Genomic DNA, 17,424 nt, shown 5'->3' with positions numbered 1-17,424 from the left:
GAGTGTGATGGAATACTGCCCACTTGCCTGATTTGCTGCAGCTCCAACAACACCGAAGACATTCAACACCATCCAGCCTGCTTGATTAGCACTACATCCACAAACACCCACTCCTTCCAGCACTGACGCTCAGTAGCAGCAGTGTGTACTATCTTCAATGTGCCCTGCAGAAATTCACCAAAGGTCCTTAGACAGCACCTTCCAAACCCGTGACCACTTCCATCGAGAAGGACAGGGACTGTAGGTATGGGAACACTGTCACCTGTAAGTTCCTCTCCAAGACGCCTACTGTCCTGACTTAAAAATACATCGTCATTCCTTTCCTGTTGCAGGGTCAAAATCCCACAGCTCCCTTCCTAAGACCATTGTGGGGCTGCCTATACCAGACTGCAAAGTTCAAGAAGACACCACCATCTTCTCAAGATAACTTGGGATGGGCAGTGAATGTTGGCCCAGCTAGAAAAGTTCACCTTCCATAAATTAGAACAATTATTTTACTATTAATCATGCCTATTAACTCAAACTGGATCACTATGAGCAGTTTTTTCCAAAAAAAAAACACACGGAAGGCCCTTGCTAGCACTGTGCCACTCAGGTTAAACTGTGTAGACCGTATTCTGTAACTATAAAGATATTCAGGCCTCTTGTAAGGCAGTTGCCAGTTTTATTATGGAGTCAAATTTCACATCCAAAGCACCTGAGCTTTAATAATGAAAAGCTGAGATGGTAACAGACATTGGCATATTAACTGGATCAGCCACATAAAATCATCAAATTAGGACAGCATTGGGGAGGCTATTCAGCCCATCATGTCAGCACCACTTCTCCAAATGGAAATTCATCTGGTGTCAGCTCTCTGTCTTACTCCTGTAAGTCAGCACATTCTTCCTTTGCAGGTAATAGTCCAACTCCCTTGTGAATGCCTCAATTGAATCTGCCTCCACTCTCAGACACATTCCAGATCCTAAGTACTCAGTGTGTGTATTATATCTCTATTGTTCCTTTTGCATCACGTTTAATGTAACATCTGTGCTTTTATATTCCTTGTCCATATTAATAAAGTGTAGGATGATGTATGTTCTATTAACTATTCTCTCAATCCAGCCTCCCACCTTCAATTAGATACTGTGACTACAGGACAGGTCAAGGAATGGGTGTTCTGTGGTAAGTATCTCAATAACTTCCCAAAATCTGCCCACTATCTACAAGCCGTCAGGCAGGAGTGTGGAATTTTTCCACTCAACACTAGATTACCACATAATGCATAATATGTTGTTCTGTTGCTATGTTGCCGTATTTAAGCTGGCCGAACCCTGTATTGTCAAAATTTTTAATTGCAGAAGCAGTCAGAGGTGAATTGCTGTGAGTAAACAAAGTTGGGAAATTGGAATGTGCGTGTAATGTTCAGACAAATAAAATGCCTAAATGCTTTTAACATTTGAAGGTTTGATGGAAGATGGATAGATAGATACATTTCTACAAAGAAAAAAGGAAACAACATGGTCAGAAGCAGAGGGATGGAAGAGTGAGAAATGGTGCAGCAACTTCAAACCCATAGCATTGTAGTTGACTCTTAACTGCCCTTTGGGAGACTAGGGATGGACAATAAATGTTGGTCCAGGTAGCAACATCTGTGTCCTATGAGCAGTTTTTCAAAAATCAACACAAGGAAGTCCATTGCTAGCACTGTGCCACTCAGTTTAAGCTGTGTGGGCTGTATTCTGTGGCTATAAAGAATATTCAGGCCTTTTGTAAGGCTGATACCAGTTTTATTATGGAGTCAAATTTCAAATCCAAAGTGTGTGAGCTTTAACTGTGAAAACTGAGATGGTAACAGACATAGACTTGTGAATGAACAAAGTGTGGAGCTGGATGAACACAGCAGGCTAAGCAGCATCTTAGGAGCGCAAAAGCTGACATTTTGGGCCTACACCCTTCTCGTGAGTGCTTAAGTTGTTCTGTTGTGTACCTGTATTAGTGTGTATTATGTATACGTGTGTGTGTGTCTGTGTTTATTAGTCTGTCTCTAGGTGTGGGTTACATGGGTGTGATATTTAGGTTGGCGTAACCAAAAAAAGCCAAGATAAATTACGTGAGTTACGGAGGTGGAATGCCACATTAGGTCTGGTCGGATTTAGACATTTCTGGAGTCACTGCCCCTCCCCCAGGCATAGATAGAACATGACTAATAAAATCTAAGTTAATAAAATGTATTGCCTTTCTTTGCACAGACTTGCATTGAGGCCGTTTATCAGCACAACCTGAGTTTTAGTTTATGTTCATTTATTTGTAGACTGATAGCGACCTTTATACAGACTTTTGCTGAAATCCTCCACTCTGAGAATGTCTGAGAGAAGTGTTTCTGATTAATAATCCTGCATGGTATGTAACACTACCTCAATGCACAGGTATACCAGCTCTGAACAAAAAAAAATTACACTCTGTGTTAGCAACTTTTTTGTATAAAATGACTCCATGCAATTTATTAACAAATACATTAACTAATGTTAACTGGGACCTCAGAATGTTTCCTGGAAATGTTTAAAAAGTTTGCACCCTAATATAATAGTGTAGCCTTCAAACTCGAAATGCGGTATTTTCTAATCAACCTGTTCAGAGATTATACTGCAAACCCTTGCAGGAGGTGGAATTTGAACTCATGCCTTTTGCACTGACGGTATTTGCTGCACCTGATGTCATTCAACCTAGTTTGCTGTGATCATTTTATTAAGATCGCACTCATCCAATTTCATTTCTGTGTGATCTACCACACATGATCACCTCGTGACAAAGAACTGGTTCAAACCGTCGCATTTCAACAAATAGTTTAATTGCTCCATAGGATCACAGTACACAAATTACCCTGACTCTAGTGCAGTGCTAAGGAAGTGCTGCAAATTCTATTTTGAATGAGGTTAAAGATCTTGGAAGTCTTAGAAGTTAAAGATACTGAATAGTGAGAGTAATTGCAAAGAGGTTTTTGTACAACAGGTTACGCACCTCAGAGTCAAATGGGGACATAAGTTCATGTCCCAGTCCAGCGACATGAGGCAATAGTGTAGACCGAGATTTCAATGTGGTACTGAGGCCATGCTACACTGACAGAGGTGTTTTGTTTTGGAACAGGTGTTAAACTGAGATGGAGCCATAGAGTCATAGACTCAACAGCAGGGAAACAGGCCCTTCGGCCCAACTTGTCCATACTGACCAGGTTTCCTAAACTGAACTAGTCCCATTTGGCGGATTTCCCTCTAAACCTTTCCTATCTATGTACCTGCCCAAAGTAATCTTTTAAAGATTGTGTGCCTTCTCAAAGGGTTCTATTCAAAGCAGAGTCAGAGGCTTCTTCCCAGTATCATAGCAATTTATTCTTCCCTTCTCAGATTGTGTAAATTGATGTTGCGTGCCAGCAGAAACAACACCTTGACAGCATTTAATTGGCTGTAAAGCACTTGGAGGCACCCTGACATTGTGCAATGAGCCACACACATTCTTTCATACATTGCTATGAAGTATGCAAAGAAACATTAGGGTTCTCCCAGTGACTCTGTCCATTATTCAGCCCTCAAACAATACTGTCAAAAAGGGACGACCAGGCTATCGGTGTCCATGGGTGTTTCTGTCACAGCTTTTATTTGCCATTTTTTTGACTCACTCATGGGATGTGGATGTCACTGGATGGCCGGCATTTATTGCCCGTCCCTAGTTGCCCTTGAGAAGGTGGTGGTGAGCTGCCTTCTTGAACCGCTGCAGTCCTCCTGCTGTGGGTAGACCCACAGTGCCATTACAGAGGGACTTCAAGAATTTTGACCCAGTGAAACTGTGATATATTTCCACGTCACGATAGTGAGCGGCAGGGAGGGGAACTTGTAGGGGGTGATGTTCTCATGTATCAGCTGCCCTTATCCTTCAAGATGGAAGTGGTCGTGGGTATGGAAGGTACTGCCTAAAGAACCTTGGTGAATTTCTGCAGAGCATTTTGTAGATAGTGCATGCTGCTGCCACTAGTTATTGGTGGTGGAGGGTGTGGCTGTTTGAGGATGTGGTGCCGAACAAGCAGGCTACTTTGTCCTGGATGGTGTCAAGCTTCTTGAGTGTTAATGGAGCTGCACCCATCCAGGGCATCCAGAGTTTTTCACCACTCTCTGGACATGTGCCTTGCAGATGATAAACAGGCTTTGGGGAAACAGGAAGCAAGTTACTTGTTGCAGAATTCCTAGCCTCTGACCTGCTCTTGTAGCCATTGTATTTATATACAATACAATACAGCACAGGAATAGGCCTTTTGGCCCACCAAATCTGTGCCAATTCATAATGCTTATTTAGACCCACCACTTATTACCCATGAGCAGTATATATTCCTCTCTTAGCGTCATGTTCACGTGTCCATCAAGATATGTCTTAAATGTAGCTGTTTCCACCACCTCCACTGGCAGTGCATTCCACGCACCCACCATCCTCTGTGTGAAAAGTTTTCCCTATATTTCTCCCTTAAACCTTCTGCTCTCACCTCGAACCTGTGCTTTCTTGTAGTTGACCTTTCCACTCTAGGAAAAAGCCTCTGACTATCCACCCCACCTACGTCTGTCATAATTTTGCAGATATCTATCAGGTCGCTACTCAGTCTCCATTCTTCCAGTGAAGACGATATGAGTTTTTCCAACCTCTCTCTATATGTAAAAACCTCCAGACCAGGCAACATCTTGGGAAACTTTCTGGAGAGTGTGGTGATCAGAACTGCGTGCAATATTCCAAATGTAGCCCACTTCGGTTTCTGTTCATCGCTAAGTCGCCAGGATGTTGATGGTGGAGAATTCAGTGGTGGTAACACCATTGAATGTCAAGAGATGATAGATAGATTCTCTCATTTGGAGATAGTCATTGACTGACATTTGTGTGGTGTGAATGTTACTTGCCACTTTGAACCCAAACTTGATATTGTCCAAATATTGTTGCATTTGGACTTGGATTGCTTCAGTATCTGAGGAATTGTGAATGGTGCTGAACATTGTGCAATCATTGGGGAACATCCCCACCTCTGACCTTATGGTGAAGGAAACATCATTGATGAAACAGCTGAAGATGGTTGGGCCTAGGACGATACCCTGAGGAACTTCTGTAGAGATGTTCTGGAGCTGAGATGACTGACCTCCAACAACCACGACCATCTTCCTACGTGTCAGGTAGGATTCCCACCAGCACAGAGTTTTCCCCGATTCCCATTGATTTCAGTTTTGCTCGGGTTCTGTGATGCCACCCTTGGTCAAATGCAGGCTTGCTCTCCCACATAAGAAGACACTGAACTCCAATTCTAGTTCATTGTGTGAATCATTGATAGGTGATGTATATATGGGACTTCTGAGACTTTCAATGCTATAAATGGCACTGATCAAAGCAGCACAACATTATAAGTTTCCAAACTATGTTGTTTTGGTAGCCTGGCTCACCTGTTAGAGTTGTTACCTCTAAATGTGACTATTCTAAGGCACTAGTGGCTAGTCTTTTACATTGTACCCTCCAAATGCAAATGCAACTGTTCTACTGTACAAATCACATTCATCCATCAGCCCCGATGTCAGTTCCTTCGAGGAATGCCTTGTTTTTCAAATACTTACCCTTGTTTCCAAACCTTCCCAAGGCTTTTTCCCTCTCTGTTTCTGTAACCGGTGTTACAACCGTCCATGATCTTTATTGCCCTTCAACACTGGCCCTTTGCACATCCCCAACTTTCAATGTTCCACCAATGGCAGTCATGTCTTCGGCCTACCTCAGCCCTAAGTTCTTGAACTCCCTCTTCAACTTTTCCATTCACTATCTCTCCCTCCTCACCTTTGAAATGTATTAAACTTCTGGTCATCTGCCCCAATATCTCCTTATGTAGGTCAGTGCCCTAATTTTGACTGATGCATGAAGTGTTTTGTCATGTCTTACTTTGTTAAAGGCACTATATAAGATGTAAGTTGTAGTACAATGAGAAATAGAACATACACTCCTACCCCTAGCACCGACTGGAACACAGGCTCAAGGCCAATCTTGGACAGAACAGAGCTGTTAGCCTGAGGCTGTATGAGGTTGTAGAGATGTGCTATTGTACCTCAGTGCTGTCTGTGACATTGTTCAATGCGTACACATTTCAAACATTTATGTGGAATTTGTAGTATCTTTGAAACAGGAATAATTCAGGATGTTTTGGGATATTGGCCGAAGTTTCAACAGCTTTTAAGTGTCAACTTGAAAGGAGCTTACATGTTCCTCCAGTTAAAGAACTTACATTCTTTGATTACCAAAACACAGATGTTAATCCAACTATTGCTTGTCTCCTTTCTCTCCATGATATACGGTTCATTTTCGTGGCCATGTTGGTAATGCTCATTCTGTCGAGTTTCTAAGGATGCCCTGGGATACTGTTACAGAGCTGTTTCATTTGCTGAAGCATAACCTGTGACCTGACAGAGCGTGACACCGTCCTATCCTGACAGCTGTGCTACGTTTCCATGTAAAATGCAACTGGCCGCTTCCAAGGACCCACTGGGGACCTGTTTGGGATCTCTCAGTCTTCAACCATCAAATATATTAAGTGTTACTGATGCAATTCGTTCCAGATCACACCCCATGATGGTGTCAGTGCTGCAGCCTGGGCACTGGGATTCAGAAACACGGCTGGCTTTCCCCAGATGAAGGGACTGTGTACACATTGCATTCAGAGCAGCTTATTACAACATGACAGAGTTCATCAATGGAAGAGTTCTAGTCCATCAATGTGCAAGTCATCTGCATTCATCAAGATCTTCAAATGTTGTGACAGGTACCCTGGGAGCTGTTATGATAGCTATTTCCTTAAGAGCTCTCAGGTTCCTGCTTCCTGTCTTTGCCCGGATGCCTTACAAGGATGGTTACTGGGATAAAGGACTAGTGCAATAATGGCTGATGATTCCGCTATACAATTTCCTGGCTGAGGCTGTGCAGAGATATACAATGCAGCCAATTCTTCCACCAGGATATCGTGAAGCAGATGAGTGAAGCCTCCTGAAGATAAGGATCTGACACTCAGATCGGTCAGGCTGGAGGGAGGGACGCAGTGGAACACTTGCAGTACACTCTACACAAAATGTGATGCATTATCCTAGCATTTTGTACTCTGTATCTTTGAAGCAGACATAGCCAGGATATGATCGATGCTGAAGAGCTGGGAGAGTGGGAGTAGTCTTTCCAAAGAAAAAGAAGAGCAGGAGGAACATCACATTCTGCATGTGAGAACACTGAAACATCAGGCACAACAAGTCAAACGGAACTAATTGACCGTCAGTTCCAGTGGATGGGAGCTAGGTACAGCGATCACCCACTGACTGTAAATGTGTAGCTGCTCGAAAGGCAAGCAGTCCCTGTCCACTCCCAAAGGGAAAAAAAACAGCTTCTCTTTGTTTGTTTATTGCTTGATTCGGACGGTTGCTGAATAAAAGTGAATGTTTTGCACCATTTGAAGGCTTTCCTCTATTTGATGGTCCTACAGTGAACAATATTGAGATATGCTGGGCGCTGGGGGAAAAAGACAGACTCCCTTAGACAGGGCTGTAAGATAACACAAAGCTGAGGATGGGTATGTTGTGTTGCTTTGTTCAGAAATAGAAATGCTTGCAACTTGACAGTGCATTGAAGTGTCAGCTGTACCATTGATATTCCTTGAGATCTGCTTGTTTTTGATTCCCCTCGCACTATGCAGAAGGGCAGCCATGGATTGACCTGGTGCATGGCTGGTGTCTGAAGATGGCACCAGTACCAGGAATACCAAGAAGTGAAGGCTTTGGTGAGTACCTCTGCCTACGGTGAGTTGGACAAACAGGGTGCAACAAACATGTTGTACATTAGTAACGAGGCAAGTTTGAGAAGGTAGTGGGAAAAATTTCGCAGAGTGAAGCCCTCCAAATGTCTTGCCAAAATTGGCAGTTCACCAATTTCAGGTACGTCTCAGCTCAATTTCTCATGATGATTTTGCTTCTCAGGGAAGGGGGTCCCCCTCAGGATCAAGAATGACTTATTTCTACTCCAGTTCAGTAGGTCCTGAGCTGGTTGGCAAGTTCAATATGTGATCTGCAGACTCTGCCAACATGTGGAGCAAGTGGTGCCTGAAGGGTGGGGTAAATGGGTTGTTCTGCGTCTGATGCCTCAACATCGCCTCTGCACAATGTAGACATTGTGTCCCGAGGTGTTTTGTGCCTTCCCAAATGAGTCTTCTCTGAATTTCCACCATTTCTACAGGGAATGAATTCTCTCTGCTCACTGCTACCCCGCAATAATGTAGCTGAGATAATGGATACTTATAGCATATGTTATTTGGGAAGACCCAGCTCTATGAGCAATTCTGTGCCTGCATGGCCTTCCTTACTTTGCGTTCAAACACCTTTTAACCATATTGGAGCAATTAGCTGGGAAACAATCAGTTTGCTGGAATGTTTAGTTCCATGTAAATTTAAAGAAAGAAACATCTTATATCTCAATAGCACTTCTTCTCTACTTTAGACAGTTTCAAAGTACTTCATGCCATTGAAATGTACATCAGTAAATTTGCACACAGCAAGATCCCTGATGAGATAAATGATCAGGTGCAATATTGTTAGTTGAAGAGTGAATGTTGGCCGGGCTGTTAGAGAGAACTCCCTGCACTTCTCCAAATGAGACTAAGTGATCTTTTACATCCATCTGAGAGGTCAGACAGTTCCTGGATTTAATATATACCACACAAAAAATAGTGCCTCCAAAAATATTGCCGATCTCCCTCTGTGCTACGCTAAGAAGTGCCAGCCTAGAGCAGGGTCTTATTGTACACCTCCTGAGCTGACACCAGTGCCACTGATCCAAGATTTGGCAAGATCTTGTATTTCCTTACGAGACAAGAAGACCCAATTCTCAACTTAGCCACTGCACAACATGCAAGGGTGTTGTAGGATGGTGAATTTGATCTTTGCTCTGTGATTCCTCCCCCCTCAAACCAACCCAACCAAGTCTGGGAGCTTAGCACGCAATAAGCTACATACATGAGCTTAGTGATATCTTACTGCAATGTTGTACTCCATCAATTTAGCAAGAATCAATAAAATTAATGAAAAAATAGAAATGGACTCGACTATTTGTACTAAATGTGCAAATGTGCAGACAGTCAACAGAAAATTGAACATTTGGTGATGTGTCTATTTCAATTATTTTATATTTTTCCCTTCATAGCACATTTCAGCCAAGTATGAGATGTTTGGCTGATGCCTTTACTAAGTTCACTCACTAGCTGGCCCCTGGGAATTGACAGTTGTTCAATGTGCACCTCATTCCAAATAATGCACCCTTGGGAGAAACAGCTGACCTGGCCATAGCATCTACACTCAGCTGTGCTGACTTCAAGCGCAGCATGATTAGGAGAGTTGAGAGTGTGATCAGGCATCTTCCCACTTCATTTCACATTGCAATGTGTTTCACGTTTGCATTTCACAAACATTTCACATATCCATCTTGTAAGTCAAATGTTTGAAGCTTCAAGCAACATGATAGCATTGAGCACTTTGGCGGGAAGAACATCGAAAGGGAATACAAAGTAGGTGGTACAATTCTAAAGGGGGTACTGGAGCAGAGAGAATTGGGTGTACGTGAGTTCAGAGAATTGACTGTGGCAGGGTGAGTGGAGAGTGCAGTTAATGAAGCATACAGTATTCTTGGCTTTGTTGATAGGGTGTAGGAGTACAAGAGCACGGAGGTAAAAAACACGAAAGAACTGAGGATGATATAAATCAGAAGTTGCTGGAAAAGCTCAGCAGGTCAGACAGCATCTGTGAGTTAATGTTTCAGGTCTGGTGACCCTTCCTTGAACTTGTATAAGACACTTGTTAGACTTCAGTTGTAGTGTTTAGAAGTGATTTACAAGAATAGATCTAGGAATGAGAAACTTCATATGTGGGGATAGATTGAAGAAGTTGGGACTGTTCTTAGAAAGAAGAAGGATGAGAGGAAATTTGGTAGAAGTTTTCAACATCATGAGTGGGCTGGATTGAGTAGATGAGAAACTGTTTGTGCTCATAAAGAAACACGAAGATGACATGGATTTAAAGTAATGTACAAAGGAAGCAAAAGTGATGTAAGGAAATGTTTTTCTTTCACTCAGCGAATAGTTAGCATCTGGAATGCACTGTTTGGAAGTAGGTTCACTTGGCCATTCAAGAGGGCATTGGATGTTTAGTTGAATGGAAGTGGTGTGTAAGGGTATGGGGAAAAGGCAGGAGATTGGCACTAGGTAATGAAGCTTATTTGAAGAACTGGCGCAAGCACAATGGGCTGAATGGCCTCCTTTTGTGCCACAAAGATTGTATGAACATACCAACTGGAAAGTCAGAAATGAGGCATCAAGATCAGTCAATGGTGATGTTAGTGTGAGTCTATATGAGGTGTGGTACATAACCGTACAGAACGGGATACTTCCGCATTCAATGCTTTGGCCCATACTGAGCCTGTCAGCATTAGCTAGACAGTAATTACCTTCCCATGACTCAGTTCAGTGACCCGGGGAAGGTGAAAGGGAGGGCAGCAAGGAGTCAGGACCCCATCGCAAGCCCAATCTCTATTAGTTGAGCTCAGTGTCCACATAACACTAGGTAGGACAGGGTGGGCTGCGGTTATGATGTCTTTGCAATTCCCAACCCACCCCCTCGCATCTCCCCCAACCCTGCTGACCAGCCCCCTCCATAATGGAGTAGCTAAGATATGGAACAGCACCCAAGCATGAAGCAATCTTTACAAGAGGAAATGACAGGGATAAGTAAAGCTCGAACAAAATTTGCAGCATCAAACCAGGCAATTGTAGATGAACCCTGTTGCTGAGGCAGTTCGACAAATAGCTGGCGGATGAGATCAGGGAAAGATATTTGCAATTTTGCTTCAGTTTGACGTGTGGCAACAGGTGTTAGCTGTTTCAAGCAACAAAACCCTTCAAAGAGGTACACAGAGACATTGTAAAGGTCAAATTCCAAAAGAAAGTCATTAAGAAGCTAACCACAGACTTTAAAAAAATACAGTGCTGGAAACTATAAACGCTTGATCAGATCTGCAAAAACTATGAATAAGTTAAGCCAAAAGATGCGATCATTACTGTTAGAGTTATAGAATGGTTATAGCAGAGGTGATTGTTCAGCCTATCGAATCCATGTAGGATTCCTTCACAAACAATTTCTCTTGTCGCATTCATACAGTCATAGAGCCATACAGCACGGAAACAGATCCTTCGGTCCAACTTATTCATGCTGACCAGACATGCCAACCTGACCTAGCCCCATTTGCCAGAAGTTAGCCCATATCCCTCTAAACTCTTCCTATTCATATATCCATCCAGAAGCCTTTAAATGTTGTAATAGTACCTTCCTCCACCACTTCTTCTGGCAGCTTGTTCCCGACACATACAACCCTCTCCATGACACACAGTCATGTGTTGAACATTCCCAAAACTATCCTTTCACTCCAGTTTTCTCCGCTCTTTTTTTAAAGGTGATAATGACGATAATTATCCTCAAGAGTTTCCCTCAAATAGACATTCTTCATGTGTTAGCCCCTGGATATCACAGACTGTTTAATTTCAATAAGAACCAGAGATGGTTGAAAAGAATTGGCATGTACCATTCTTCCAGGAGGCCAAATGAGACATCTAAATTATCAATTAATGGTCATTTTCTACCCTGGAGGCACTCTGTCTTCATTATGGGGTCAGATATCATTAAGAGAGATCTTTGTTCCTGCTGCATCCCCTCCCCCCTACCACCCAACACACCCCCAACTCCTCCACTGAAACCTGATGGCCTCCCATCTGGCTGCAGAGACGGAGCAGTGTGCCTCTTTTTGGGAACAACACTGCCCATAGAGGACTCAGTCATAGTACAACATATGCAGTGAATCCCTCTTGCTTTCGCTTTGTCAACTGCCTGCCTGGGCCTGGCATCACCCAACCATACTTACCCCTTTGGAGAACATTTGATCATTGAGGTGTTCTCTACCCATGGTTGTAGCTTTAGCAATGGGCATTACCAAAGTGGCACTGCCAAGCCTGCAGAGCCAACTGTACTTGATTGGGTCAGCTCTGTGCGTGTGTTGGGAGGACGTTGGGGGAGGAAGTGGGGACAATAAGGTGAATGGAGAGTGGTGAGGGTCTGCTGTATTCTCAATTGGAAGGAAGCTCCCTGGGTTCTGCTGCCAGCCAAAGGGTAGTCGCCTCTCCACTAAAATTCAGTCTGTGCTAATGTAGCAAAGCCCTTTTTCATTCAGTGTTCACTGGATTCCTATAGGAACAAGAATGCTTGTGTTTTTTTCCCTTTCCTAAGCCTCAGGATGTTGATACTGATTGTGGCATCAAATTGATAAACTTCTGAGACATCCAAATTAGCATTAACCAAAAGCTGTATTGGGCCTTTCCTAGTCTTTCCTGATACATTCTGCACAAGAAATAGTCCAGATGAACTATTACAGACAGATCGATAGGACACAGGTTCCCACCCATAAGAACAGACACAGCTAGCTCATCACTTCAATTATCTCAGGTAGTCAACATTTCTCCATGGGTTCATTCTAAAAATTTTCTTCTATTCTTTGATGGTTTGTGAGTGCTATTAGAAAGGATGGCATTTATTTCCCATCCCTAAATGCTCTTGAGAAGATGGCCATGGTGAGTTATCTTCTTGAACCGCTGCAGTTTATATGGCATAGTTGCAACCACACTGCTCTTAGTGAGAGGGCACTAAGATTCTGACCCAGTGAAGGTACAATGTATGTACAAGTCAGGATGGTGTGTGGTGTGGGGGGGTAACTGCAGGTAGTCATGCTCCCATGCATCTGTCGCCCCTGTTACCCTGGGTAGTGGAGGTCAAGGGTTTGAATGGTACTGTCGAAGGAGCCTTGATGTTTTGCTGTAGTGCAACTTCTAGATGCTGCCAGTGAGCATTAGTGTTGAAGGGAGTAAACGTTGAATGCGATGGATAGGGTGCAAATCAAATGGCTGAGCTTGTTCTGAATGGTGTCGAACTTCTTGAGTCTTGTTGGACCAGAACTCGGTCAGGCAAGTGAGGAGTGTTCAGTCACACTGCTGACTTGTTGGTAGCCCATGGAGATTCTTCCATCATGGTCCTAAAATGTGTAATGTGGGTGGTGGCTAAATTTTACAAAATCAGAAGATGAGTTACTCACTACAGAATTCCCAGTCTATGATCTGTTCTTGTAGTCAGAATATTCATTGTTCCAGTTAAATGTCTGCTCAACGATGACCTCTAACCTGTTTTTTGAATCATAGAGTCATAAAGCATGGGAATAAACCCTTCAGTCAGACCAGTCCATGCCAATCATAATCCCAAATAAATTACTCCCTCCTGCATGCACTTGGCTCATATCCCTCCAAACATTTCTTATTCATGTACTTATCCAAATATCTTTTAAACGTCACTGTACCCACATCTACCACTTAGAGAACAAAGAACATGGAATAGTACAGCACAGTACAGGCCCTTCGGCCCACGATGTTGTGCTGACCTATTATCCTACTAAGACCAATCTACCCAGCATACCTTACATTTTACTCTCTGCCATGCGCCTATCCAAGAGTCGCTTAAAAGTCCCTAATGTATCTGACTCCACTACCACTGCCGGCAGCGCATTTCACACACCCACCACTCTCTGTGTGAAGAACCAATCTATGACATCTCCTCTATACCTTTCTCCAATCACCTTAAAATTATGCACTCTCATAATAATCGTTTCTGCCCTGGGATAAATTGTCAGACTAACCTCTTTATCTATGCCTCTTATCATCTTGTAAACCTCTATCAAGTCACCTGTCATCATTCTTTGCTCCAATGAAAAAAGCCCTAGCTCCGTCAACCTTTCCTCATAAGACCTGCCCTCCAGTCCAGGCAATGTCCTGGTAAATCTCCTCTGCATCCTCCACACTTTTCTTATAATGTGGTAACCAGAACTGAACACAATATTCCAAGTGTGGTCTAACCAGAGTTTTATTGAGCTGCAGCATAACCTCACCGCTCTTAAACTCAATTCCCCTGCCAATGAAAACAAACACATCATATGCCTTCTTTAAAACCCTATCAACTTGGGTAGTAACTTTGAGGGATCTATGGATGTGGGCCCCAAGATGCCTCTTGTTCCTCCACACTGCCAAATAATTCACTCGCTCTGGAAGTTCGTTCCACACAAGAAACATTCTCTGTTTAAAAAAATTGTCTCCATGTCTTTTTTAAGTCTTTCTCCTGTCACCTTGAAAATATATCGTCTAGTCTTGAAATCCCGGACTGTAGGAAAAGACACCTTATCTATTCCCCTCTTGGTCTTATAAATGTCTCTCAGGTCACCTCCCAACCACCTGTGTTCCAGTTACAGAGGTCCCAGGCAATCTAGACTTTCCTTAAAACTCAAACTCTCCATTCCTGGCAACATCCTGGCAAAGCTCTTCTGAACTTTCTCCAGTTTAATACTATCCTTCCTAAACAGGGTGACTAGAATGGGACATAGTATTCCAGAGGGTGTCTCACCAGTGTCCTGTACAACCTCAACGTAAGGTCCAACCTCTAGACTCAAATGTCTAAGCGATGAAGGCTAGCATGCTAAATGCTTTTTTTACCACCCTGTCTAACTGTGAGGCAAACTTCAAATAATTATGTTCTGCAAAATTATCCAAGGCTCTACTTTTAATTGTATGAGTCCTGCCCTTATTTGATTTGCCAACATGCAAATTCAATGCCTCGCATTAACCCAAATTGGGCGATTTAACTATAGTTATGCCTCTGAACATCAAGGCCAGATGGTTAGATTCTCTTGTTGGAGATGGTCATTGTCTGGTCCTTCTGTGGTGTATGTTACTTGCCACATTATTTTGTTCACCATATCAGCCCTAGCCTGGATATTATCCAGATGCTACTGCATGTGAGCATTCAGTCTCATTTCTATAAGCCATTGCTGTTAAATAGGACACAAGAATTTTTGGGTTGTTGGAATCATATTTCGTAAGACCAAGGAAAATAATGCATCAAGAAAGAAAAGTTAAACAACAACCCAGGGAATAGGAAAATGTCATTCAGCATGTATGCAGATTGCACAGGCTATATGCATTCAATTATTAACTCCCCTCCTCTTTACTTAATCTCATACAAAACAAATCTTGCACCATTCCTAACTTGGTGTCTAAATATAATAGCACACTTACTTGAAATTCAATCATGTTTTACATTTCTTTGGCCATAAAACAATAAGATGTAGGGGTAGACTTATTTGGTCCATCATTCTGGTCGATATGTTTCTGCAACCCATTATCCTGTCTTCTCCCTGTAATCCTTGATTTGCTCATCAACAAAGAACCTATCTATCCCTGACTTATATAGACTCAATGACGACCTCCACAACTCTCTGTGGCAATGAGTTCCACAGACTCACCACCCTCTTGCTGGAGAAATTCCTCCTCATCTCAGGACTAAAGGATCATCCCTTCACTCTGAGCCTGTGCCCTCAAGTCCTAGCCTCTATTACTAGTGGAAATATCTTCCCCACGTCCACTCTATCTTGGCCTCTCAGTATACTGTAAGTTTCAATCAGAATCCTCCCTCACCCTTCGAAACATGAAACTGCTGTCAATATTCCAAATGTGATTGAACCAGAGCCTTATCCAGGGTCTGCAGCATATCAATGCTCTTGCATTCTAGCCATCCAGAAAAAATACTAACCTTATATTCACCTTCCTGACTGCAAATTGAATTGCCGAAATTTGTCTAACAACAAATATGTTTCCCAGTTAAGTAAACACTCAGGGGCTTTCTGGTATTGGCAGTGAGGAGTGGGGAAACATTTGGATGGATTCTTCATGACAAAGTTAAATCATTCAGTTCGTGTCATTGATAGAGCAGAATAAACAGCGCCTCTGAGTAGAACGTGTTGACCGATTCAAAAGATAAATTTCAACGGGGCCATCCTTCCAGCTATTTGGTCCTGTCTTTCTGTATTACAACAGTTCTGAGGGTCACTGGATCTGAAACGTTAACTCTGACTTTTTCTTCACAGATGCTACCAGACCTGCTGAGCTTTTCCAGCAACTCCTGTTTTTGCTATCAGCTTCTCAACTCACCACTCAGCCCTCTTGTACCATAACTCTTGGTTTATTGAACAAATTCTCTGTTCGAGTTTCTTGGTATTGCACATCATATTTACGATCAATCCAAGGAATGAAATCTGAATGGGTGAGAATACCTTACCTGAGACTTACCTGACCCCTTCACCTCTCTCTGAACTGACCTAATGGACCGAAAGTTTACAAAAGGTGGCAATAGAAAAAGGTTGTGGCTGCAGTGACATGAGATGAATAGAGACGATTAACAAGTCTGCAGATAGGTGATCTTGCAGCTCATCGCAACGAATATTTAGACTAAATACCCAAAACCTGTGCCACGCATGCTGTAATTCTTCTCAGTTACTGCCCGTAAATACAAAACATCAAATATCATTGGCACTGGTAGACAGTCAACACAGGCATTTATTACATTTTTAAGATTACTCATTTATGAATAAAGAACATGGAACAGTACAGCACAGGAACAGGCCCTTCAGCCCATGGTGTTGTACCAAACATGACACCAAATTGAACCAATCCCCCCTGCCTCCCCTTGGTCCGTATCCCTCCATTCCTTGCATATTCACGTGCTTATCTAAAAGTATCTTGAACGCACCTATCATATCTGTCTCCAGCACTGCCACTGGAAATGCGTTCCAGACTCCTACCATTCTCTGTAAAACAAACTTGTCCCGGACATCTCCTTTGGACTTGCCCTTCTCACCTGAAATGCAAACCCCCCCCAGTTTAGACATTGCAACTCTGGGAAATAAAGATTCTGAACATCAACTTTCTCTATGTATCTCATAATTTTATAGACTTCTATCAAGTCTGCCCTCAGTCTCTGCCACTCCAGAAAAAACACCCCAAGTTTTTCTACCCCCTGTCCTCTTATAGCTGGTACCCTCTAATCCAAGCAGCATCTGGTAAACCTCTTCTGCATAGTCTCGAGAGCCGCCACATCCTTCCTGTAACATGGTGAGCAGAACTGAATGCAATACTCTTAAATGTGGCCTAACTGAAGTTTTATAATGCTGCAACCTGACTCCAGTACTCAATTCCCTGACCAATAAAAGCCAGTTTGCCATATGCCTTCTTTAGCATCCTACCTACTTGCATGGCCACTTATGGACATGAAGCCCAAGATCAGGAATTTAATAATGTATGGTAATTCAAATCATAGTGTACAATGTTTAAGTGGTCTTTCTTCTAGCAGGAAAGATTTTACAAGGCATAGCCAAAGCTTTTATATTGGCTAGAATTAGAAAGTTTGGAAGCCATTTCAGTTAAAGTTGTATTTTTCA

The 17,424-nt window shown here is 42.7% G+C and overlaps 1 long non-coding RNA gene across 1 annotated transcript in view; it reads left to right on the top strand.

The window, feature by feature from the left end:
- Positions 1-1,842: 1,842 nt before the first annotated feature.
- Positions 1,843-17,424, top strand: part of LOC125463374 (uncharacterized) — a 38,412-nt gene continuing 22,830 nt past the window's right edge. The window contains exon 1 of the long non-coding RNA XR_007249820.2: positions 1,843-1,940. This is a non-coding gene — a long non-coding RNA (uncharacterized LOC125463374). The remainder of the gene's footprint in view (positions 1,941-17,424) is intronic.

Source organism: Stegostoma tigrinum, chromosome 25 (genome assembly GCF_030684315.1).
Source record: "Stegostoma tigrinum isolate sSteTig4 chromosome 25, sSteTig4.hap1, whole genome shotgun sequence".
Taxonomy (NCBI): Eukaryota; Metazoa; Chordata; class Chondrichthyes; order Orectolobiformes; family Stegostomatidae; genus Stegostoma; species Stegostoma tigrinum.
Note: the sequence above shows the minus strand (reverse complement) of the source record. Positions and strands in the feature narration are given on the sequence as shown.